Genomic DNA, 27,634 nt, shown 5'->3' on the forward strand with positions numbered 1-27,634 from the left:
TCGGTAATATTTTGTAAAAACCTAGTAAAAATCTACTCGGCTATACCATGAGAAACTGACGATTCATATCTCATTGAAATTAAATGTCTTACATTCCACTTGACGCCAGGAAACGACAATGTCATAAATGACGGAAAAAATTAACTATGAAGAGGGTCTGTGTCACCCGATTACTGCCGAAGACCTGTCAGAGATCGATTAGCGGCAGTATACAAATTCCCCTCGGTGAGATTGCTCCTATAATGAGAACGCATGTCCTTTCGATGTTCACGCTTCTCATCTGGCCAAAAGAGATAAGTTTTCCATAGTTTCTAAAGCTTTGAAGCTACAAACCGTGAAAGTAATTCTGAAAATAATACGGGAGTACAGCCGATTTCCTTCCTCATCTTTTCCCCCGTCTCAGATTGCTACCCCTATATTGACCTCGTCGTCGACGGGACATTAAAGCCAAATCTTCATTCCCTCCTTCCTTCATCATCTAAGGGTTCACATCACTCCATAATTACCTTTTCTCAGCTGGAAGAAAACACAGTCGATTCAAGAAAATACTTCGTTTAATTTATGACTTTCCGCGGGAAGTCCTAAGGACAGTGAATTTTATAGTCATAGTAATTTCACTGTTGTACCTGAAGCAGCACTTCACAAGATCAATTTGATAACTATTTATTCAGCGATAAAGCGAAATGCATATTCATTGTGGTTGCTTCAGGACATTTCTGGCAACCGCTGACGAACAGTAGTGGAAAGCTTAAGTTAAAACACAAAGGGTTTTTTAACCGGTCTCCTACAAATTACAACGCTTTCGTATTGTTATAAACATAAATAACGAGAGTTGTACACAAACTCTGGTTTATTAAATTGTTCGTATGTATTTACAACACATATTCGAACAGCCAGCCACGAGTCTCCTTACTCGCTTCATGTCCTCACATCAGTGACCGTCGCACTTTCGTCTTTCTCCAGCTTACACTCTATATTCTGTTCATTTTATCTTGTAATTCTACACTTTCACAGGCAATGGGAATGACGTTAGCGGATCTTAACATTGATATCCTTTCGCCTTGAATTCAAAGCCCACTCTTAAACCATTCTTTTACTTCCGTCATTGCTTCTTCGATGTATAGATTGAACAGCAGGGGCGGAAGACACATCCCTGCCTTACGCCCTTTGTAACCAGTGCACTTCATTCTTGGTCTTCCACTCTTCTTGTTCCCTCTTGCTTATGTTACATATTGTATATTAAATGTCTTTCCCTATAGGTTACCCCTATTTTTCTCAAGATTTCGAACATTTTGCGCTATTTTACACTGCCGACCGCTTTTTCCAGGCTGGGAGATCCTATGAACGTGTCTTCATTTTTCTTCAGTCTTACTTCCAGTATCAACCGCAACGTCAAGACTGCCCCTCCGTGCTTTTATCTTTCCTAAAGCCAAATTGATCGTCATCTAACACATCTTCAATTTTCTTTTCCGTTCTTCTATGTATTATTCTTGTCAGCAGCTTGAATGCATGAGATGTTAAGTTGTTTGTGCGATAATTCTCGCACTTGTCAGCTCTTGCAATTTTGGGAATTACGGAAAGATGATGATTTTCCGAAAGTCAGATGGTGTATATCGCCAATCCCATACATTCGACACACCATTATGAATAATCGCATTTTTGTCATTATCCATACTGATTTTAGAAATTCCGATGGAATGTTATCTATCCCTTCTGCCTCATCTAATTTTCAGTCTTCCAAAGCTCTTCTAAATTCTGATTGTATTAGTGGATCCCCTCTCTCTTCCCTACCGTCTCCTTTTTCTTCTTCTATCATCTGACACGCTTCAGATATGTCCTTTACCTGACAGAAGAGCTTCTCAAAGTACACTTTCCACCTATCCGTTCTCTCCTCTGCATTTAAGAGGGAATTCCCGTTGCATTTTTAATATCACCATCCTTGCTAGTAATTTCACCGAAGGTTGCTTCGACTGTTGTATATGCTGAGTCGGTCCCTCTGACAATCATTTCTTTCTCGACTTCAGCACACGCAGCGATTTCGTCTTCTTCTGCTACCCGTGGTTTCCTTGCAGTTACCTTCCATCTGCGTTTGTTTTTTCTTCCCATTTCTGTGATTGCCCACTTTAGAGATGTCCATTCCTCTTCATCTGAACTGCCTAAAGAGCTATTCACTATATCAGTATCTACAGCCTTAGAGAACTTCTTTCCTTAACACTTTCGTATCCCAATTATTTGTGCATTGATTCTTCACTACTAGTCTGTTAAACCTCAGCCTGCTCTACATGATTACCAGATTGTGATCTGAATCTATATTTCCCCGTGGGTACGCCTTACAATCCAGTATTTGATTTCGAAATCTCTGCCTGATCATAATATAATCTAACTGGAATCTTCTTTGTATCTCCTTGCCTTTTCTGAGTATACCTCTTGCTCTTGTGGTTCTTGAACAGAGTATTCGCTATAACCATCTCGAATTTATTGTGGAATTCAATTGGTCTTTGTCCTCTCTCGTTTGTACTACGAATCCCGTAATCTCCTGTAACCATTTTTACCATTCCTTCCTTCTTCAATCGCATTTCAGTCCCCCACAACTATTATATTTTCATATCCCTTTATGTACTGACCTCCCCCCATGAACCATGGACCTTCCGTTGGTGGGGAGGCTTGCGTGCCTCAGTGATACAGATGGCCGTACCGTAGGTGCAACCACAACGGAGGGGTATCTGTTGAGAGGCCAGACAAACGTGTGGTTCCTGAAGAGGGGCAGCAGCCTTTTCAGTAGTTGCAGGGGCAACAGTCTGGATGATTGACTGATCTGGCCTTGTAACACTAACAAAAACAGCCTTGTTGTGCTGGTACTGCGAACGGCTGAAAGCAAGGGGAAACTACGGCCGTAATTTTTCCCGAGGGCATGCAGCTTTACTGTATAATTAAATGATGATGGCGTCCTCTTGGGTACAATATTCCGGAGGTAAAATAGTCCCCCATTCGAATCTCCGGGAGGGGACTACTCAAGAGGACGTTGTTATCAGGAGAAAGAAAACTGGCGTTCTACGGATCGGAGCGTGGAATGTCAGATCCCTTAATTGGGCTGGTAGGTTAGAAAATTTAAAAAGAGAAATGGATAGGTTAAAGTTAGATATAGCGGGAATTAGTGAAGTTCGGTGGCAGGAGGGACAAGATTTTTGGTCAGGTGAATACTGGGTTATAAATACAAAATCAAATAGGGGTAATGGAGGAGTGGGTTTAATAATGAATAAAAAAAATAGGAGTACGGGTAAGCTAATACAAACAGCACAGTGAACGCACTATCATGGCCTAGATAGACACGAAGCCCACACCTACTACAGTAGTAGAACTTTATATGCTAACTGGCTCTACAGATGACGAAGACGTTGATGAAATGTATGATGACATAAAAGAAATTATTCAGGTAGTGAAGGGAGACGAAAATTTAATAGTCATGGGTGACTGGAATTCAAGAGTAGGAAAAGGGAGAGAAGGAAACATAGTAAGTGAATATGGATTGGGGCTAAGAAATAAAAAAGGAAGCCGCCTGGTAGAACTTTGCGCAGAGCATAACTTAATCATAGCTAACACTTGGTTTAAGAATCATGAAAGAAGGTTGTATAAATGGAAGAACCCTGGTGATACTAAAAGGTATCAGATAGATTATATAATAGTAAGACAGAGATTTAGGAGCGAAGTTTTAAGTTTTAAGACATTTCCAGGGGCAGATGTGGACTCTGTCCACAATCTATTGGTTATGGACTGCAGAATAAAACTGAAGAAACTGCAAAAAGGTGGGAATTTAAGGAGATGGCACCTGGATAAACTGACGAAACCAGAGGTTGTACAGAGTTTCAGGGAGAGCATAAGGGAACAATTGACAAGAATGGGGGAAAGAAATACAGTAGAAGAAGAATGGGTAGCTCTGAGGGATGAAGTAGTGAAGGCAGCAGAGGATCAAGTAGGTAAAAAGACGAGGGCTAGTGATATCCTTGGGTAACAGAAGAAATATTGAATTAATTGATGAAAGGAGAAAATATAAAAATGCAGTAAATGAAGTAGGCAAAAAGGAATACAAACGTCTGAAAAATCAGATCGACAGGAAGTGCAAAATGGCTAATCAGGGATGGCTAGAGGACAAATGTAAGGATGTAGAGGCTTATCTCACTAGGGGTAAGATAGATACTGCCTACAGGAAAATTAAAGAGACCTTTGGAGAAACGAGAGCCACTTGTATGAATATCAAGAGCTCAGATGGAAACCCAGTTCTAAGCAAAGAGGGGAAAGCAGAAAGGTGGAAGGACTATGTAGAGGGTCTATACAAGGGCGCTGTACTTGAGGACAATATTATGGAAAAGGAAGAGGATGTACATGAAGATGAAGTGGGAGATATGATACTGCGTGAAGAGTCTGACAGGGCACTGAAAGACCTGAGTCGAAACAAGGCCCCCGGAGTAGACAACATTCCATTAGAACAACTGACAGCTTTGGAAGAGCCAGTCCTGACAAAATTCTACCATCTGGTGAGCAAGATGTATGAGACAGGCGAAATACCCTCAGACTTCAAGAAGAGTATACTAATTCACATCCCAATGAAAGCAGGTGTTGACAGATGTGAAAATTACCGAACTATCAGTTTAATAAGCCACGGCTGCAAAATACTAACACGAATTCTTTACAGGCTAATGGAGAAACTGGTAGAAGCCTACCTCGGGGAAGATCAGTTTCGATTCCGTAGAAATGTTGGAACACGTGAGGCAATACTGACCCTACGACTTATCTTAGAAGAAAGATTAAGGAAAGACATACCTACGTTTCTAGCATTTGTAGACTTAGAGAAAGCTTTTGACAATGTTGACTGGAATACTCTCTTTCAAATTATGAAGGTGGCAGGGGTAAATACAGGGAGCGAAAGGCTATTTACAATTTGTACAGAAACCAGATGGCAGTTATAAGAGTCGATGGACATGAAAGGGAAGCAGTGGTTGGGAAGGGAGTGAGACAGGGTTGTAGCCTATCCCCGATGTTAATCAATCTGTTCCAGATCTGGGCACATATTTCTAAGAAGGCTTTCTGATAAAATGCTAGTGGTAACACGATTGTAACTTTTTCAGTATCAGTGCAGTAATTTTAACGTTGAGAGATCTTAGTTGGTGTATTGTGCCTGAACTCACTTATACTTGGATGTATCGCCTACCGACACACATCACCTTCAGGTTTGCGATACGAAAATTTTTGCTACGTGGGAGAATACAAGCGCAGTGAATTTAAGAGTCAAGTCACAATACCCCAGTGAGCTTTTCTTGCGTGCTGTTGTAGTGATCGACAATTATGAAGGAAATAGGCAAAAACAAGAGAAACGAACTCCCAGTGTCATGCTAGCGTGTAATCGATGCGTTAAGAGTAAACAAAATACTGAACAAATTTAAACTGCTATTAATTGTGGTTTACTGAACAATGGCTTAAAGCAGGAAAGTCAAAATTTTGGCCTTCCTTCAGTAGGAAGGAAGCCTTCCGTGTGCGCGTGTGTGTGTGTGTGTGGGTGCGTGTGTGTGTAGGTGCGTGTGTGTGTGTGTGTGTGTGTGTGTGTGAGTGTGGGTGGGTGGGAGGGTGGGTGGGTGTGTAAATAAATTGGTCTTACTCCTTAATTATCTGAATTAAAGATTCTTTCATAGTTGTCCCTTACAGACCTTGTCATGCAGTCTTAAAGTAAATCTATTTACTTACATTGGAGAGCGCTGCCCCTAAAACAATCATCCAGCCCCACCCTCCATCGGGTGGAACTAGTTCATATTCCACAGTCGCTGTTCCCGTCATCCCTGCATCTGAAACAAAAGAAAATAAATATTCACCAAACATTCCTAGGAGAGGACATACGTGGTTGAGCTCTGACTTGCTGAAATATCTGTTGCAGTCATTTTCATCCATTCTTCGCTGATCATTATGAAGTGGTAGAGAGCGCTATTCATTACATCATGTTTTAAAGTCTCTTGTTGTTCCATTTGCGGATGTAGTATGACAACAGTTACTTATAAGTATGCTCTACAACATCAGTCTGCGCGTATTAAAACCAGTGGTCGTTACACCACAGTTACATCCTAAAGAGTTTTCAGATTTACTGTTCAAGACCGATTGTGTACCTGTTTTAGTCTTTCACTGGAAGGTAGTTATAGATTACTAAAAAGAGGTAAAGTATCTCTGAAATCTGTAACAAAGCAATGACGTCTTTTAATAGGTGGAATAATATAATTTCGTAGTTGACTATCGATTATTAGAGCAAATCCGATCGCGACCACTAGCAACAGACTCTTTGATGCTAAACTAATTTGATCATACGTATTTTTTACACGTAAGACATGTTTATAACAATAGCACAGATGGGTAGTTGATTCCGTAGACACCATATAATACTTCTGAAATTGTATTTTAGGTTTTATGTAGAACTGAATTTATCGAATGTTGAAACCTGGCGTGGGCGGATAAATAAGATATTGCAATGTCTGAGTTGTTCAGAAGTAATACCCAATGCTCCTTCATGCATGCATGTCCGAAGCAACAAGCGCTGCGGTGACTACAGCCGTTATGAAATACACGAGATGTATTCGCAGTTGCGAATACGACCAACCACCAGCTGTATAAGGGAATAGCGGCAATGGAAATTTGTACCGGGCCGGGAGCCGAACCCGGATTTCCAGCTTTACATGCACGAATGTTCAAAGGAAAATTTCATCGTTCTTTTTAATAACACAGGCACTGCAATATCGTACAAGTCAAATTTGTTATTGCACTGAGCATTCTTTTCATTGGTGCTACTTTTTTAAGCATGAAATTTTTTGGAATGATGTGTGTTCAAAACCCATCTGTACTGACGACTCAACCCAGCCCTGTCATTTTCCTGTTCCACTACACTACCGAATATAAATTTCAATGTTATGACTTCTTTTCGGAAGGTGTTTGCGTGAAGGGTAGCGTTGTGCGGAAGTGAAACGTGGACGATAAACGGTTCAGACAAGAAGAGAATAGAAACTTTTCGAATGCGGTGCTACAAAGGATTGCTGAATATTAGGTAGTTAAATTGGACAATTAGCGAGGAGGCGCTGAATGTAATTGTTGAAAAATGAAATATGTGGGCCAAGGACTCATTCTGAGGCGTGATAGAATTTGGCATCTGTAACAAGTATCGGTGGGCGGTGGGATATAAACTCTAGACCTGGGGTCACCAAACTACGGCCCGCGGGCCAATACCGGCCCGCGAACACCATCAAACCGGCCCGCGGTAATGGGCCAGACATGCGTGGTATCCGGCCCGTCGTGATTTATTTTTTTATTACTTTCAAACCTTGCTTATCGAGCACATTCCACGACGAGTGATGAACACAACGAGCGAAAAAAAAGGAAGAAACTAACCTGCTTAACGAGCATTACTTCGCATAAAGAATCTGTTTAGTGGTATTTTTTCAGTCTCGAATAATCATTTCAAAAACAACTTCCTGGCTTATACGTCTTGGAACATTACTTAGGAACAAGTGCAAATAACACAGGTTGGTGAAACATGTCATGTACATAAAAGCATTTAAGCAAATAAAAGAATCAAAAGATTCCAAGTTAAACAGTACACTTAAATTTGACGTAATATACAAAGTGGGGATATCACAGTATTTGTTAATGGTTGATGAGATATAATTACAGACGTGAGTACACCGTGGTATTGATATATATGCCTGTAATCCTGGTGCTATAAATCTTATTTACATGTTATAGTAGTGACATCTTATTTATATGACGTAAAGATGACATAGTAATGTTAACAACTGGATCAACTACCACATATGAAAGCCATCTTAGGCAATTTATAACACTGGTAAGTAAACTTTACAAATATGGATTGTTATACGATTATATCACTTGTTATGTATTTCACTGTTATTATCTAACTTGCTTTCAGAAAACACTTGATAATGGCACTTTGAAGCCTAAACATGATTGTGTAAATGTAAATGCAACACTGTAAATAAACATCAGCCTAATCGCAGTACTGACTTTAAAGAAATATGTTATGACTGTGGCTCCGCATTATGAAAAAATTATATAGTATTTCTTTGTACCAATGTAACTGAAATGAATTAAGTCCACACCTCAAGATCAAACAAAAAACAATTCACTGCGTAATGCCTACTTGCAGTGCCACTCAACATCAGCTCGTAAAGAATGGCAGAAGTGGTAAGCGCCACAAAAGCTTCTCAACTGTACCGCGAAGTTCCCAGCGGTACTGGGGTATTAGGCCACAAGAAAACTTGGACAAAATGCAGCTAGGCCACGGCTCTTGCAGCTTGGTGGAAAAGCCAGTGTGGCCCTTAGGCTCAAACGTTTGGAGACCCCTCTTCTAGACAGTAGAGGGAGGTTAAGGCTAGAACACAGTAAGTAGGTTCAAATGGTTGAAGATTTCAATAGTTATGCACAGGTGAAGAGACTTGCACAAGATAGCCTAGTGTTGAAACCAGCATGTAACCATTCTTTGGACTGGAAATCACAACTACAATAACCTTCTATTATGTGTCAGTATTTCTAGCCACTTTGCGAGCAAAATGGCGCTGTCAAGTGGACAGTATTTCACCGTAGGTCGAACAAGTGTTTTGAAACAAGCTAGTTATCAGTAATCTTGACGAACTGCCCATCTAGCAACCAAGCTTGTTTCGATTAACAACTGCCTGCCTGAAATTTCACGCTTAGTTTTTCAAGTAGTTCCTGATGTTTTTGTGCGTCAAATTTAGCGTACTCTGCCACTTAGATACGCAACGAAAACATCTACACTACTGGCCATTAAAATTGCTACATCGAGAAGAAATGCAGATGATAAACGGGTATTCATTGGACAACTATATTATACTAGAACTGACATGTGATTACATTCTCACGCAAATTTGGTGCATAGATCCGGAGAAATCAGTACCCAGAACAACCACCTCTGGCCGTAATAACGGCCTTGATTCGTTTGGGCATTGAGTCAAACAGAGCTTGGATGGCGTGTACAGGTACAGCTGCCCATGCAGCTTCAACACGATACCACAGTTCATCAAGAGCAGTTGGGATGGGCTGGGTTGTTGTGGGGCAGGAGAGCAGACAGCGAGGTCATCGGTCTCATCGGATTAGGGAAGGAAGGGGAAGGAAGTCGGCCGTACCCTTTCAAAGGAACCATCCCGGCATTTGCCTGGACCGATTTAGGGAAATCACGAAAACCTAAATCAGGATGGACGGACGCGGGATTGAACCGTTGTCCTCCCGAATGCATCAAAAATAGTGACTGGTGTATTGTGACAAGCCAGTTGCTCGGCCACCATTGACCACACGTTTTCAATTGGTGAGAGATCTGGAGAATGTGCTAGCAAGGGCAGCAGTAGAACATTTACTCTATCCAGAAAGGCCCCTACAGGACCTGTAACATGCGATCGTGCACTATCCTGCTGGAATGAAGGGTTTCGCAGGGATCGAATGAAGGGCAGAGCCACGGGTCGTAACACATCTGAAATATAAGGTCCACTGTTCAAAGTTCCGTCAATGAGAACAATAGCTGACTGAGACGTGTAACCAATAGCAACCCGTACCATCACGCCGGGTGATACGCCAGTATGGCGATAACGAATACACGCTTCCAATGTGCGTTCACCGCGATGTCCCCACTCACGGATGTGACCATAATGATGCTGTAAACAGAACCTGGAATCATCCGAAAAAATGACGTTTTGCCATTTGTGCATCCAGGTTCGTCGTTGAGTAAACCATCGCAGGCGCTCCTGTCTGTGATACAGCGTCAAGGATAACCGCAGCCATGGTCTCCGAGCTGATAGTCTGTGCCGCTGCAAGCGTCGTCGAACTGTCCGTGCAGATGGTTGTCTTGCAAACGTCCCAATCTGTTGACTCAGGGATCGAGACGTGGCTGCACGATCCGTTATAGCCATGCGGATAAAATGCCTGTCATCTCGATTGCTAGTGATACGAGGCCGTTGGGATCCAGCACGGCGTTCCGTATTACCCCCCTGAACCCACCGATTCCATATTCTGCTAACAGTCACTGGATCTCGACCAACGGGAGCAGCAATGCCGCGATACGATAAACCGCAATCGCGATAGGCTACAATCCGACCTTTATCAAATTCGGAAACGTGATGGTACGCATTTCTCCTCCTTACACGAGGCATCACAACAACGTTTCACCAGGCAACGCCGGTAAACTGCTGTTTGTGTATGAGAAATCGGTTGGAAACTTTCCTCATGTCAGCACGTTGTAGGTGTCGCCACCGGCGCCAACCTTGTGTGAATGTTCTGAAAAGCTTATCAGTTGCAAAGCACAGCATCTTCTTCCCGTCGGTTAAATTTCGCGTCTGTAGCACGTCATCTTCGTGGTGGAGCAATTTTAATGGCCAGTAGTGTAATATTATTCCGAGTTCTATAAGCTCCAGAAGAAGAGAGTTTTAGAATGATCAAACGAGCACTTCACCACCCACATGTCTCGGAATGCGTTTTATTATTATTATTGTTATTATTATGTAAATCTCTTTCCCAATACTTGTGAACAGGACAACGCTTGCTGTGTGTACTGTTCAGTCTGTCGACATGCCTTGAGACGTTGTTTGAAGCTTAGATCGTACACGCATTCTCAACTTAGTACAAGAAGGGTCGTCTGCACGCAAAGTTGCCCGACGAATTGGCGAACACTACAGCTACGTCACATTATATCTTGAACGTTAATCTGAGACACATGGCACTAGGGAAGAACATATTTGTTAGCTGCAGAGATGACCGGTACCTACAAAATACAGTATGTACAGGAAGCACAGCGAGAAATGCATATTTGAACATAAGTGCAGATACTAGCCAAGACTGCACATTGCGCTGTTGTATTCGGCCATGTGTGGCACCTATGCAATGTCTTAAACACGTTGCAAGTGTCAGTCAGGGTCAGAACAGTTTTCCGCGTAGTTGTGGATCCATTACGTCGGAATCAAAGTAATTCGTACGTGGGCAAATAGTCGTTGCTCTTATGGTGGTTAGTTCTGTAACCAAGTTGGCCGAAGCGTTTGGTGATTCAAGAGGCACCGTAATCAAAGATTTCTACCGCATACAGGGAGTTCGGATAGACACCATTTGCTACGTTACAACGCGTAAATGTATCTGTATCCAGTGACAGCGATGGAGTACCACTGAATAGGATTGTTATGAAAAATACGAGGACGACAGCTACCGAAGTCACTGCAGAACTGTGTGTCCCACTCGCGAATCTTGTCAGCAACAAAAGAATTCATATCAGCGCACACCCAGCTGCAGAGTAAAAATCTCATTCTGGAAACATCCTCCAGGCTGTGGCTAAGCTATGTCTCCGTAATATCGCATTCGGGAGGACGACGGTTCAATCCCGCGTCCGGCCATCCTGATTTAGGTTTTCCGTGATTTCCCTAAATCACTGGCCGGCCGCGGTGGTCTCGCGGTTAAGGCGCTCCGTCCGGAACCGCGCGACTGTTACGGTCGCAGGTTCGAATCCTGCCTCGGGCATGGATGTGTGTGATGTCCTTAGGTTAGTTAGGTTTAAGTAGTTCTAAGTTCTAGGGGACTGATGACCACAGAAGTTAAGTCCCATAGTGCTCAGAGCCAGCCCTAAATCACTCCAGGAAATTGCCGGGATGGCTCCTCTGAAAGGGCACGGCCGACTTCCTTCCCCATCCTTCCCTAATCCGATGAGACCGATGACCACGCTGTCTGGTCTCCTTCCCCAAACCAACCAACCAACCATCTCCGTAATATTCTTTCTTCCAGGAGTGCTAGTTCTGAAAGGTTCGCAGAAGAGCTTCTGAGAAGTTTGGAAGGTAGGAGACGAGGTACTGGCGCAAGTAAAGCTGTAAGGACGGGGAGTGAGTAGTGCTTCGGTAGCTCAGATGGTAGAGCAATTGCCCGCGAAAGACAAAGGTCCCGAATTCGAGTCTCGGTCCGGCACACAGTTTTAATCTGCCAGGAAGTTTCACATCAGCGCACACTCCGCTGCAGAGTGGAAATCTCATTCTTGAATATATATATATGAATATATATATGCTCCACAAGCAAAGAACTGCAGGAGAACTGGAATCCAAAACTAGTTATTACTGATACTCAAGCCTGTAAAAGGAATCCGTAGTGCCCGGAAGCCATAAAACGTGAACTATGGACCAGTGGAAGAATGTCATTTGATCGAATGTGTCTTGTTTCTCATTGTTTCAATCTTCTGGCCGAGTATACGTTTCAAGATTGAAACATTGTTGGGGTTCAGTGATGATTTGGGCAGCCATATGTTAATATTCGATTAGTCTCACGGTTACTCTGCATAATTTACTGCCCAGGTTTATGTGACCATTTTGGTTGATCAGTTCCATCCCTTGGTACAATGTTTGTTCAGCAATGTTGCAGCTGTGTTCCGGGACGACAGGGCCCCCATTCAGACAACTAGTATCATTTGTAAGTAGGCTGTAAGTACGCTGTTTAGGAAGTAGGCTGTTTAGGTTTTTATGTTGGTAATACTACGTAGTGCTGTGCATGAAAATCTCTGACTGCGCTGTGTGCAGTCTGTGGTTGGTTGGACTCATTGTTGGAATATTCGCTAGTGTATTGTTGGGCTATTGGATGTGAACAGCGCACAGCGTTGGGCAGTTGGAGGTGAGCCACCAGCAATGGTTGATGTGGAGAGAGAGATGCCAGAGTTTTGAGAGGTTACTATAAGCGGACGATCTGGGCGTGTGTCCTCTAGAAAAAGGAAATTCGTAAAGATAGATGTCATGAATTGGCAGTTATATATATGATGAGTTTTGAACATTATTAATGTAAATAGATAGTCTGTTCCTTATCAAAATCTTTAATTTGCTAACTATGCCTATCAGTAGTTAGTGCCTTCAGTAGCTAGAATATTTTATTTAGCTGGCAGTATTGGCACTCGCTGCATTGCAGTAGTTCGAGTAACGTAGATTTTTGTGAAGCAAGTGATTCATGAAAGGTATAGGTTATTGTTAGTCAGGGCCATTCTTTTGTAGGGATTTTTGAAAGTCAGATTGCGTTGCGCTAAAAAATATTGTATGTCAGTTTAGTGATGATGAGAATAAGTAAAGAGAGAAATCTCTGAGTACGTTTAGTTTTACTCAGCTGTTTTTTTAGCACTATCATTCATAATTGTTCAAAGGGGACGTTTCACATTCAGGACTGGTTTTGCGAGCACGGGGTGAATTGTCGCCAGCACCCTGGGCACCACAGTCATTAGCCCTCTGTACTGACTCGCTTATCTCGTCTACTTTGGAGAGAAGAGTGCGTGATCGCTATCCACTTCCATCATCTTTGCCTCAACGTGCCACCATTTTGCAGGAAAAATGGTATAAGATTCTGTTGCAAACCTTACAGGACCTGTATTTATCCATTCAGTGACGACTTGAAGCTATTTTGAAAGCAAACTGTTCCCTACATCGTATTAGGTATGGTAATGTGATGTATTTTTGTCCACGACCTGTAGGTAATGAGGACACTGTAACAGAACTTTACGTTTTGGAGCAAAATGGAAGGACTGTTTGGATGCAATCGTGTCCACGTGATCAATGCTGTCATTGTCACCCCTTGGCGTCTACCACGTAGAACACGAGTGGGGCATAGCAACACCCGTACAAAAAAATGAGGGCAATGAAGTACCTTGAGTGGAAGCTGGATCAATGGTGTCCAGTTCTTATCGCCGACGGAAGCGGGATATGTCTGACGCCTGATGATCGTTGTAGAATAGTGTAGTGGCGGACACACACCACTGCATGTTTCAGGCATTCAGTCTCAAGGATTCAGCGTGGAGGTGGGACACCCATGTTTTGGGCCAGTAACATGTATTGATGTTGGTCTGAGGTTCCTTTGGTCTTTGTACGTTAATCTTATTCTCACACATCTCTGATACTTGACAAAAGTATCTATACATTTATCTTCAAGGCTATGTACAGGAATATGATAATCTTATTAGGCACAGACAAACTTGACTATAGACTGGTACAGACAAATGCAGACTAATGCAGACTCGTACAGACTAATGCAGAGGTCTGTACACTCGTTATAATACCTCGTGCGTTCATGTATCACTGCGCGAGTGTGATCCGCGAGGAGAAAAGGTTCTACGTTAGCAGCAATCTCATTGGCTGCGTTACATATTAATACGCGGATCGGCGGAAGCAGAATTTGGTCCGTCTTTATGCCAGCGCCATCTCGTAGAGCGGAGACGCACAAGCGCTGCGCCTGCGCTGTTGTGCTTAGCGGGGCGCGCTCTAGTGGGAAAGTTGTGTACGCGCTGACTACGCGGAACTATGTACACAACAGTATGCTTGTCTTCAAATGAACTTCTTCGTGCGAACCCTCCTTACAGAATGTACGAACTAAGAAGGGTCACCGCCGTCGACGAGTGAGACGTTTAGGTGTCCGCCACATTCTACACAGCATTCTAAGGAGTATCCAAGCATGTTACGCGCACAAATCATGAGGAGTAGCAACACGGCATTGTTACTGTTTCACAATCATGGACTTTACAACAAAGTTTGTCATTTTATTGTAGACACCAGCACTTTTTATATTTCACCGTCAGCTGTTATCAAATGTTGTCATACGATGAAGGAGATCATTTCGTTCTATGGATGAAAATGTGCGATAAAAGGTGAAGGTGATGTATAATAGATGTATAAAAACGTAGAATAAAATCACAAAACGTACCAATGATCCACGACAGAACAGATAAAAACGCTTAAATTCAAACGAGTTTCGGAATTAACGTAATTTCAGAATTAAACAGAGGTCTAGAGAAGATGAAGCAAGTATCGAAAATTTCTGTGGTAAATATGAAAGGAAATACATTGTCTCTCTGCAGAAGGCAGAGCTTAAAAACGCAAATGTTAATATTTATTTATGGAGTAGATCAGATGTCCAGAGGAAACAATTTCGGATTAGATTTTAAATTTGCTTATCAGCTGTAGATAACCATTGGACTGACAGCAAAAACGTGAGATTGGAATTGGTGAGGAAGGTTTCGGTGAACGAAACTGAGTTTTTAATTAGGATATGTATTATCAGTTCTGAGTTACGGCGATCAAGACTAACACGAAAAGCGTTAGAAGTTGAGCAATGGAGAGTTGCATGTTGGAAAATACTAGGAGCGTCGGACAACAAATAACTGCATCAGGAAAGAGACTGTGGTGAATGACATTGTTATGAATGTAATAAAAATCATGTGTATGGGATATATAACCAAGAAAATTGTTCTTTGGTGGATTCTAAGAGATTAAACAAGTATGGCGGAAACCGAGTAAACAAAATTGTAAAGCATGCAGAAAAACATAACTGCGTGAAACAGGAAATCGTGGAGAAGTCTGGAGCAACCAGCTGGCCTACAATAATTGCGAAATGGCTGCCGGTCGTGGTGATTGTGCTCTAAATAGTCTCGTAATAGCGTGGGTAAGTATCACTGCAAACCGTTGCGGCACGCTGTCTGTTACACGTGCTCTCACACTTATCATTCAGGTGCTATTCAAAGTCTATAACGAGCCTCTCTTTTGGTGATCAGTCACCGGTAGCAGCTTATACAACTGCGATTACAGATAGTGATAAATTCATAATACGCTCCAACTTCAGAGAATCGAACTGCAGTGAGATCTGTGCATCGATGTTTTCTATCAGCTGTCGAGTACGCATTACACCAGAAGCTACTGCTGAGAATGTGCGTATTGTTTCTATCAAATCTGACATTGATGACAAACTTTTGCCGGCCGCGGTGGTCTAGCGGTTCAGGCGCTCAGTCCGGAACCGCGCGACTACTACGGTCGCAGGTTCGAATCCTGCCTCGGGCGTGGATGTGTGTGATGTCCTTCGGTTAGTTAGGTTTAAGTAGTTCTAAGTTCTAGGGGACTGATGACAACAGATGTTAAGTCCCATAGTACTCAGAGCCATTTGAACCATTTGACAAACTTTTCTCCACAGTAAGTTTTCCTTCATTTCCACAGTTCGTCATAGGTATTGCAATTTTCACAGCGTTAGTCTACAGCAGATGTCTCGTTATATGCAGGGAAGAACTACTACTGGTAAGTCTTAATATCTCCAAACACTATCAGCCTTTTGGTAGATTAATCTTTTACTTCTACCTATTTTTCTGTCCTACTTGGCACGTGCAAAACGCAGTTTACGATCACTTAAACTGCCGGTGACGTAGAGACTGGTGGAACAAACAGGAGGTTCCTGTACTCAATGCTATCAGAGTTCTTGAATAGAACGGCTAGCCAGAAACCAGTAATTGACCGCCAACAGGTCAGGGAGCAATCCGGATCGAAAACCGTAATCACAGACAAGGTGAACCCTATCGGTGGGGCGTCACAAAGACTTTACGAAGTAGTGGGATTTTATGGGCAAGTGTGGAGCCATGGACACAGTGGATGGGCCCACGTAACACGTTAGAAGAGGCAGCAGCACACTCTGCGGAAGCAAGTAATGGCTGCGTTTTGAATCACAACCATCTCCGAGCATTCCTCCATATCAACGCTCGGAATGAACGGGAAATCTGAATGACTGTCATATATTAACAGATACTAAATCCATCATCTGCTTGCGATAACAGACGTAGTTTATCTAATTTTTCGTAGTGTCTCAGTCATTGATTTATTCTAGCAGAGTAAATAAGCTCAAAAGAAAGACATATATACATATGCGGGCAAGCAAATGTTTGCAGTTTCAGGGAAACTGGATGACATGTTATTGAAGAGAAAGACCTTCACAAATTTAACAAGGCAATAACGCGTTCGTCTACCTCTGGCCCTTATGCAAGCAGTTATTTGGCTTGACGCTGAGTGGCAGAGTTGCTGGATATCCTCCTGACAGGTATCGTGCCAAATTCTGTTCAATTGGCACGTCAGATCGGCAAAATCCCGAGCTGGTAGGAGAGGGTAGCCCATAAAGCTCCAAACGTTCTTAACTGGAGACATATCTAACGATCTTTGTGGCGAGGGTACGGTTTGGCAAGCACGAAGACAAGTATCAGAACATCTCGATGTACGGAGGCGGGTCACTATCGTGGTGAAACGTAAGCACAGTATGGTTTGCCATGAAGAACAACAAAACGGGGCGCAGAACGTCGTCGACTAACCGTTGTGCTGTAGGAGTGTAGCGGATGACAACCAAATGGTCCTGCCATGAAGTGAAATAGCAGCCCAGGCCATCGCTCCTCGTTGTCGGGCCGTATGATGGGCGACAGTCTGGTTGGTATTCCACCACTGTTCAGGGAGTCTCCAGACACGAATCAACCCGGCATTTGTCTTAAACGATAGAGGGATACCAAGGAAAACCTAAATCAGGATGGTCGGACACGGGTTTGAACCATCATCCTCCCGACAGCGAAAAAAAAAAATGGTTCAAATGCCTCTGAGCACTATGTGACTTAAACATCTGAGGTCATCAGTCCCCTAGAACTTAGAACTGCTTAAACCTAACTAACCTAAGGACATCACACACATCCATGCCCGAGGCAGAATTCGAACCTGCGACCATAGCAGCCGCGCGGTTCTGGACTGAAGTGCCTAGAACCGCTCGGCCACCGCGGTCGGCTCCAGACTCGTCTTCGTTGGTCGGCGGGGCCTGGAATCTCGTTGACTTCAATAGAATTGTCCTCAGTGTTCAATATCGCTTCGAACTTGGCCTGATGACCAACGAAGATGTGTCAGGGGATGCCCCGGACAGCAGAAGTATACTAACCTGAATTTTGCTCACCATACTGCCCAACAACCAGAAGCGGTGTAGTAAAGAGTACAGCAGTCAGCAGCAATGATGTTTATTGCATATCCATACTTCGGTCAATGTGTGGTCTCCTGCAGTGCAGTAAATGTAAGTGACTAAAATCTGGATATGCAAAAAACATCACTGCGACTGACTGCTGTACCCTTTCCTATTTGAAACAAATCCTGTCGCTAAGCCCAACGGTGTCCCGATAGAAAAAAAACATGATAAAACCGGGAGTGATGGTTTGGAGCGCAATTTCTTTTGCTAGAAGGATCTCTGTGATTGTTATCCGCAGCACCCTTACAGCACAACGATACGTCGATGATGTTCCACGTTCCGTTTTCTTCCCCTTCATCGCAGGTAATCCTGGGCTTACATTTCATGCCCACCCGCACACGGCGAGAGTCCCTACTGCTTGTTTTCGTGCTTGCGAAACCCTATCGTATCCAATAGTCTCGCCAGATCCCGCCCCGAATAACAACGTTTGAAGCGTTATGGTCAGGGTCTTCCAACCACCATTATCACGATCTATCACGCCAGTTGAACAAATTTGGCATGATATCTCTTAGGAGGACATCCTACAAGTCTATCAATCAATGCCAAACTAAATAACTGCATGCATAATGGCCAAACGTGGGCCAACACGTTATTGAGTTCCTCAATTTCGGAATCTCTTTCTCTTGAATATGTCATCCAATTTCCCTAAATCTGCAATCATTTCTTTGTGTGTAGAAGTACGTCACGCCTACCAGTTTGTTTCCAATTCGGGTAATTCCTTCGTGGTGCGTCGTTTTTTGATGTTTGAGTGTACTTTAACTGCGAAGTAAACTATCGTCATCTATAAATCATGCTAATTTCACGAGATATATGTGGAACGATGTAATATGAGCTTCTCTGTTCTTGTTGCCGGCCGTGGTGGCCGAGCGGTTCTAGGCGCTACAGTCAGGAACCGCGCGACCGCTACGGTCGCAGATTAGAATCCTGCCTCGAGCATGGATTTGTGTGCTGTCCTTAGGTTAGTTAGGTTTAAGTAGTTCTAAGTTCTAGGGGAATGGTGCCCTCAGAAGTTAAGTCCCATAGTGCTCAGAGCCATTTGAACCTTTGAATTTGAATTTCATTAGCTAACAGCACTGTAATATGACATGCAGCACTTAAGGCGTCTGCCACTGTGGGATGATGACCACTTGTTTAATAGTTTCCCGCTTGCTAAACTACCATTGGCCTTGGATCTTCAGTGTCTCTTCCATTAATCCAACCCGATAAGTGCATCGGAGTGCATACCAGTGCTCGAGAGTTGCTAGTATGAAATTACTTCGTCCGTGGCTAACCTACATTTGCTTTGGATATTGCCCTATTGTGGCATGTGCCTTCCACTATAATTACCATTTTATAGCCGTACTACTCGTGCAACACGCGTAATCATACACATATTATGGTTTTGTCTGCTTCTAGTTATTTTAAGTGATCAGTATTAACCAAAGTTATAAGGAGCATTAAAATGAAAATAAGACAGATGTAAAAAAATAAGTGAACTGTTTATTATTTCAAAATTAATCTGCGTAACTGTTACTGTCGTATATTTATCCCACCGTGAGACACGACTTCCGATGCCTTCATGGAAAAATGTTTGCGGCTACCTACTGAACCATGAATGTACACGGGCGTGCACCTCTTCATGCGAAGCTATTTGACTGCCACGAATGTCTTTGTTCAGGGCTCCAAAAATATGGAAATCGCATGGGGAGAGATCGGGACCGTACGGAGAAAGTGTAAGAGCTTCCCGGCAGAGCTTCTGCAATGTAATCAATACAATCTTGACACTGTGGGCGGGCACTGCCGGCAACAGAATGAGGCCTTCCGTCAACATTCCTGGGCATATGACCTTGATGGCACGGTTCAGCTTTTGCAAAGAGAGCACCTACCTCTGTGCTTTAATTATGGCGTCGTGGTCCAAAACGTCAATGAGAAGCACGTCCTTGCAGTCAAAGAAGTTCATCATGACTTTCCCAGAGCTGCCGAGCCTATTGTTTTGACTGCGCTGCAGAAGTTCCGCTGGAAGCCCTTCCTTACGCATCCTCCAAACAGTCCCGACTCCTCACTAAGCAATATTTACTTATTTTTAGAGTCCTGAAGAAAGACACTGGCTGCCGTCGATGTGCAGCGGACGAAGAGTTGCTCACCTGGGTACAATCCTGTTCGATAGGACGCAGGAAATGTTTTTCGATTCAGAAATTGGACGCCTCGTCTCAAAGTGGGATAAATGTATTAACAATTATGAAAAATATTGTTGAAATAGCAAACATTTTACGAACTATTTTCATCTGTCTAGTTTTCATTTGACTGCTCATAGAATGATGATAATAATTCTTTCCTGCAATTTACGCACCGTTGTTTCATTTTCTGACCGATGGTCAACAGTGGCATGTATCGATCCTGTTCAGGGGGTCCCAAAATACATCACAGTTTTTTGGATTTATGGTTTCCTTATGTACCTCATCCGTGAAGAGTGTGAAGGAGCTCCCAAAGATATAATTTAGATCGTTAAAATATATCGAGTACTATAGCGTTACTTCAAAAAAATGGCTCTGAGCACTATGGGCCTCAACTGCTGTGGTCATAAGCCCCTAGAACTTAGAACTACTTAAACCTATCTAACCTAAGGACATCACACACATCCATGCGCGAGGCAGAATTCGAACCTGCGACCGTAGCGGTCGTGCGGTTCCAGACTGTAGCGCCTTTAACCGCTCGGCCACTTCGGCCGGCTATAGCGTTACTGTAACACATCAAAGATCCAGTCATGTACTACAGTCAGATCTTTTTCGTGTGAAAATTGGATAGCGAGTAATAAAAACAGATTGACTTTGTTAGATGTTTCACACTAAATTTCGCAGTACTATAATAAAACTTCTGTGCTCGCAATCATCAGTTTAGGAAACTGTAAGAACAAATAGGACGTGAAGAAGGAAAATAAAGGGAGGCTATCAAGGTCGTTATATATGGTACATAAAGTCGGTTGGACGAGGAAGGAGAGAAGAAACTGGTCATGGCGTTGAAGAAACCATCCCAGATTCCGTTGTAATTACTGCGAGAAACTTTGTGAGTTTTCAAACACTATTTTCCAGCTGACATTGTAACAATACCCCCTAAAACGAGTACAGGGCAATATCGTGCGGCCGTGATAGTGGTACAGACATTTAAGTATGACGGAGACAGGTAAATATATGAGTTTAATGTCGGGAAGCGGGGTCTGATTAACGACAGACTCAAAATCTGTAATGTAAGACAAGAAAATTTCTTCGCATCCAGTATCGTCTCTTTCTTCTGTGTCTTGAGCTGTCGCACAGATGTCAAGGGAAGACTATATAGTGCCTAGTGAAGGGAACAGCAAAAACGCTATAATTACGACGGTAATTCGTTGTCATCTTACCTGGAAGTAAATTTACAGCTGACTACATCAGCGTGGGCTCTCGAGACGCCATTCCACTGTGATGACTCTGCTCACTCTGTTGCCTGAAGCAAAGTTCGCTGCGTGTTATCAACGCGGATTCCACTTGAAGTGACACGTTCGATAATTACCTTTGATCACTGAGACTAATCGATAGTACGGTGAAATTTCACTGTCCATAGTACATACCGTTAACGTAAGTTTACTTCACACTGCAACAGACAGATTGCGCGAAGTAGGTGTCGTAGTTTTCCATCACTTTCACCGAGGACAGCGTATAGCTGTATTCCTTCTTGTTTAGAACGTGTAGTGTGTCAGCCTATAAATTTAATTGAAATGTTTCCAGTTTAACTCTTTCGTAAGGGAGTGGAGGTTCTTCGCCAGCCCATATGATTATGATAGTCGTTAGCGTTGGACACACCTTCACTGTTGAAGGTCGCTTCGTCAGTGAACGACAAAATCGCAGCGCAACGAGTTTGCATGGTGCCACACTCATAAAACTGCTGTCCAAATTCGACACTGGGAGAAAATTCGAGCATCATAGGATGAATCTTCCTGTATGTGACAACAATTAAATTCTCCAACCCGTGGTCTCTACAACGTCTTCCATTATTCCATGCTCTTTGAAAACATTCGTTTCACTCAGACACTGTTGAGTTACGACCAGTGTACTGGGATATGGCCGATGCCTGTTTGCATACCTTCACCCACAGAGTTAGTTAGTTCGTTAAGTGTTCCACTGATAAATCTAACGGTAACCGTTATGATGTGGAACGTGTCGGGTGCATAAGAAATGCACACATAAATCAAGAATTTTTTAAGCTTAAAATTTGTGTTACCTACCCCATTCCTTTAAATGGCATAGAATGCATATAATATACCTATAGATTCATTTATTCATATTCAAGAATTCATCTATGGTATAGAAGGAGTTGTCAAGGAGATATCATTTCAATTTATTTTTGAAACTATTACTGCTATCTATCAGATATTTTATTTCATCTAGTAATTTATCGAAAAGTTTTACAGCAGCTTACTTTATCCCTTTCTGTGCCAAAGCTAGCTTAAGTAGAGGATAGTGCCAGTCTTTCTTTCTTCTGGTATTATAATCATGAATGTCACTGTTGTTTTTAAACTGATCCATGCTGTTGAGAACAAATTTCATTACTGAGTAAATGTACTGTGAAGCTGTTGTAAGAATTCTTAACCCTTTAAACGGACGTCTACAAGATGTGCGAATATGAGCTACACATATTATTCTTACCACTTTCTTTTGAGCAGTGAATACTTGCTGCCTAAATCTTGAGTTATCCCAAAATATTATTCAATATGACATCAGAGAATGAAAGTATGCAAAGTATTTTAGACTGCCAATATCTGTATCCTCAAAATAGGGAATTATTCGGATTGCAAAAGTTGCTGAACCTTGTCACTTTAGGAGATCCAAAGTATGAATTTTCCAATTAAGATTCACTTCTATATATACACCCAAAAACTTAGTATGTTCTGCCCTGGATACTGACTTCTGTTGGTGTGTTACATTTATTGAAGGAAATTTACTTCTTGCGGTAGAAATTTGGATTTACTTTGTTTTTTCAAAGTTTAGAGCAAGCCCATTAGCAGAAAACTAACCAATAACTTTTCCAAAGACATTATTTGTATCATTTTCTGTTGGAGGTTCTTTCACTGGATTAATAATGATGGCTGTATCATCAGCAAACAGTGTCAGTTTAGCTTCTTGTTTCAGACAAGAAGAGAGGTCATTCAAAAATATTAAGAACAGAAGGGGATCCGTGATAGAACCCTGTGGAACACCTAATGTAATTTCACCCCAGTTAGATGTTCAGACAAGCGTACCCATTTCGTCTCGTTTCACTATAAAATCTTAGTTCAATAGGCAAAATACTAGACGCTGTCCGCTATGGAGCGCTAGTATGAGACAGATATTGGGCGGACATGTGAGTCTACACAGCTGACGGAAGAGATGACGGTGACGTGTTGTGTATGTGCCAATCTGTCGTATGAACCAGCACTATCAATCAGACGAGTCGACGTGGAGATAAATAATAGAAGAAAGGACCTTCCGTGTGTAAGTAGGCTGTTTAGGTTTTTACATTGGTAACGCCACGTACCGCTCTCTATGAAAATCACTGGCTGTGCTGTGTCCAGTCTGTGGCTAGTTTGCATTGTTGTCTGCCATTGTAGTGTTGGGCAGTTCGCTGTTAACAGCGCGTAGCGTTGGGCAGTTGGAGGTGAGCCCCCAGCAGTGGTGGATGTAGGGAGAGAAATGGCGGAGTTTTAAAATTTGTAAGACTGGATGTCATGAACTGCTATGTATATTATGATTTTTTCAACACTATTAAGGTAAATACATTGTTTGTTCTCTATTAAAATCTTTCATTTCCTGACTATGCCTATCAGTAGTTAGTGCCTTCCGTAGTTTGAATCTTTATTTAGCTGGCAGTAGTGGCGCTCGCTGTACTGCAGTAGTTCGAGTAAACAAGATTTTTGTGAGGTAAGTGATTTGTGAAACGTATAGGTTAATGTTAGTCAGGGCCATTCTGTAGGGATTTTTGAAAGTCAGATTGCGTTGCGCTAAAAATATTATATGTCAGTTTAAGCACAGTCATGTATAATTTTTCTAAGGGGACGTTTCATATGTCGACCCTTAGCCGAGGATACCTCACTGGAATCTTTTGATTTTTTTCTTGTAGTTTGTGTAATAAGTGTAGCTATTGTTTATTGCTAGCGCGTAATTGTAGAGAGAATCTCCTTTGTAGTTGCAGTCTTTCATTGTTGTACAGTAAAACAGTTGTCACATGCATGTAGATTTGCACCAAGTATTTCGCAGCTGCGCTTGCAATTAACTAGATATTATTTTCAGTGCTATGTTAATGTGTTCTCTTATTTTTGCTCTTCATATTGTGTTTTTCTGTGTTGTCGTGTGAAATATTGTGACAATAATGGCATGCGAAAAACGTAATACTAGGCTCCAAAGTAAACTGAGAAATGACAGTCAAGACAAAAGCAGTGTGTTAGCGCCACCATGTAATGAATTAACTAATGTTCAAAGTAGTAATTTGGTAATTGTGCATAGGGAAATGGAACGGGCTGCAAATAATGGTGTAGGCAGTGAAACAATTAGTGTACAGGGAAGCATTATCGATCGATCTGTCGGCAACAGCTCGCCTCAGGATTCCGAAATGACAAGACACAATCTTGCAAATGCAGTAGATTCACTTTTTGCGTCCTCACCGTTTCCTCAAATAAGTCAAGACACATTTTCTGCTTTTCAAAATGCGAATATTGCCGGTCCAAATGCACTGCCGAATAGCACTGAGGAACATGTTTCAGACACCAGTGGACTGTTATTACAGTTAATGCAACATATGGACAAAGGCTACAAAAGTTAGACACAACGCTTGAACAAAATCAGAAACAAATGGGACAAAATCTTCAAAAGTTAGACACAATAGAACAACACCAGAGACAAACACAGCAACAGTTAGACACAATGGAACAAAATCAGAGACAAACACAGCAAAAGCTATAAAAGTTAGACACAATGGAACAAGTTAGACACCACACTTGAACAAACACGTGAAGATTTAACTAATGAGTTACATAACATTGAATCGAAATGTTAAAAAGTCTGTAATGACGTAAAAACGCAAATTTGTGAGCATTTCTAACCTATTTTTTCGCGTCATGAAAATGCATTACAGAATCACGAAGCAGCCATAAAAAACCGCAAACTATTGTTCGTGAAAATCACGACACCTTGTAAGCTAAAATTGACTCAGTTGCATCTACCGATTCGGTTACGCAACTTTCAAACACTCAGGAAAGCTTAAAGGACACAGTAGATACGATTTCAACACAAATGGACACTCTGAAACTTGGTTCAGAAAAACATACAGAGGAAATAATTTCACTATCAGATAAAGTAGCAGAACTTTCAGATCAGTTCACTAACTTATCTACAAAGGTAGATGATGATCTGAATGACACAAGACCTGTAGCCATCACTGACACAGAAGAGTATGAACAAATTAAGAAATTCAAACAAAATCAGAATCAAATTAATACGCAATACAAAAGAGAAATCCGGGAAGTACAAGATCAGTTGGCACAAATAATACAAAAATTACATATTTCAGAGGACACTCGCGCTCCGTGGGCAGAGGAACTTAGAAATACGGAAAAGCCACAAAATAATAACACAGGGCATTTCGGAAATTATGAAAGAAATTGGCAAAGTGCACCGAATTTTGAGATGGAACTGCCGACACGACGTAACAATGACCGATATGCTACTCACCGACACGATGATTTTGACTACAAGCTGTACATTACTACACGTAAATTCAAAACATTTAAGAATTCTGGCAACGACATTCATCCACAAGCCTGGCTCCATCAATTCTCTCATTGTTTTACTCCCAACTGGTCATTAGAGCTCAGATTAGAATTTATGTGTGACTACTTAGAGAATGAACCAGCTGAAAGAATGCGATCGGTCATTCACGATTGCCACAGTGAAGTAGAATTTTATCATGCCTTCCTCTCAGCATATTGCTCTCAAGCTACACAAGACCGAGTAAAACATAACATCATAATGATGAAACATTTCGAACAATCTGAATTTTCAGTCTTGTCAAATATTTTGAAGACATGTTGCACAAGAATCAGTACCTGTCAAACCCATACAGTCCCTCAGAAGTCATCAGCATTTGTTTAATCAAACTACCTGAACATTTACGACATATTATTTTGGCAGGACGTGGCAAAGATGACATTGAAGCTTTTCAGGGACTGTTACAAGAATTGGAAATTGACGCTGACAATCGCAGAACGCGAAAACAGGAACACAAAAATTACAGGTCACATCCGTCACAATTCCGCGATGAAAGTAATAATAACTGGACCTGAAAAGACTATTCTCACAACACAAATCGTGACCAAAACAGACACCACACATATGACAACAATTGGCAGACTAGTAATAATTACAGGGAAAGATCACCTCTCTGCTGTAGTGACTATCGCAGAGACAATCAGAGAAACAGACAATATGGGAACCAAAATAATTATTGTCAAGGGAGACAGAATAAATTTAGACGCAACGGTCCAGCCCGCAGTTACGATTCAGGGAGAAATTCTCCACCACGTGACCGACAAGAAAGAAACTATGGAATCTACCGACATGACGTCAGACGATATGATCGTAACGACAGACCTGAATTGCATCAGAACTGGCGGAATTCAAACAGGGCGGGGCCCTCTCTACAAGGTGAATTTGTAGAAGTTAGGTCTCCAAATCCCAATAACGACACACGCCAACAAAGAGAAAATAGGCAATGACTCATACCGCTGGCAGCCACAAAACGTACTTCTGAAACTGACGACACAGCTGCCGTAGCTAGTAATTACGTAAAAATGGAAGACATTAGGGACATCTTACTCCAGGAACACGACGTAAAACATAACATCATTGCACATCCTGTGATTCACATTACAGTAAATGACGTAAAATTTACGGCAGTACTTTACCCTGGCAGTCCCATTTCAGTAATTAGTGAAACAGCCTTTATCAAATGCAACAAATCGAATGATTGTCCCACACTTCCGTTACGTAAGATTAAATTACAAGGTGGAATCTTTGGAAGAAGTGTAGATGTGCGCCAACAAACCAACTTAGAATTCTTCTCTATGAACTTTCTTATTGTTCCATTATTGTCGACGGAAATTATATTGGGAGTAGACTTTTTGAATGAATACAAAGCAATCTCAAACTTTCACGATGCTGAAATAAGTTTAGAGAAAGAAAATAAGTCAATAGCTGTGAAATTTGAAGATTGGCTCTCAAACCATGACGAAGAAATTAATCGGCTTTTCCTTCTGTTAGACAACAATTCGGAATATTCGACGGAACTTGACACTAACAATCGCTCTGCAAGTACTGACAGGGATGATATCGACGGCACATTTGATACTAATGAGTTAATTCTGAATAAAATTCAAACAATTGAGAATTGTAATGACACTGATAGGCAAGACGTTTTTGAGATTTTACAAGCACATTCCACAGTTTTTACTCACAAAACAGGAACAATCAAGGGATTTCAATACCAATTTCATGTTCGTGAGTATACTAAATTTTGTTTAGACCATACGTAATTCCGACGCTTTATAGGGACCGTATTAGAACAGAAATACAATCTATGCTTCATGAGGGCATTATTGAGCCTGCAGTAAGCTCATACAACAATCCATTAGATGTTGCTGAGAAGAAAAATGGATAGATCAGGCTTGTCTTAGATTCGAGACAAATCAAAACTATCATTATTCCTGAAACAGACAGGCCGCAAACGTTGGAAGAACTTCTTC

General features: G+C 42.0%; 1 long non-coding RNA gene across 1 annotated transcript in view; it reads right to left on the bottom strand.

Annotated features, from left to right (window-relative positions):
* LOC126484620 (uncharacterized) overlaps positions 1 to 27,634 on the bottom strand; it is a 75,205-nt gene that overhangs the window by 14,315 nt on the left and 33,256 nt on the right. The window contains exon 2 of the long non-coding RNA XR_007587890.1: positions 5,737 to 5,834. This is a non-coding gene — a long non-coding RNA (uncharacterized LOC126484620). The remainder of the gene's footprint in view (positions 1 to 5,736; positions 5,835 to 27,634) is intronic.

The sequence above is a fragment of the Schistocerca serialis genome, chromosome 6, assembly GCF_023864345.2.
Source record: "Schistocerca serialis cubense isolate TAMUIC-IGC-003099 chromosome 6, iqSchSeri2.2, whole genome shotgun sequence".
Classification (NCBI taxonomy): domain Eukaryota; kingdom Metazoa; phylum Arthropoda; class Insecta; order Orthoptera; family Acrididae; genus Schistocerca; species Schistocerca serialis.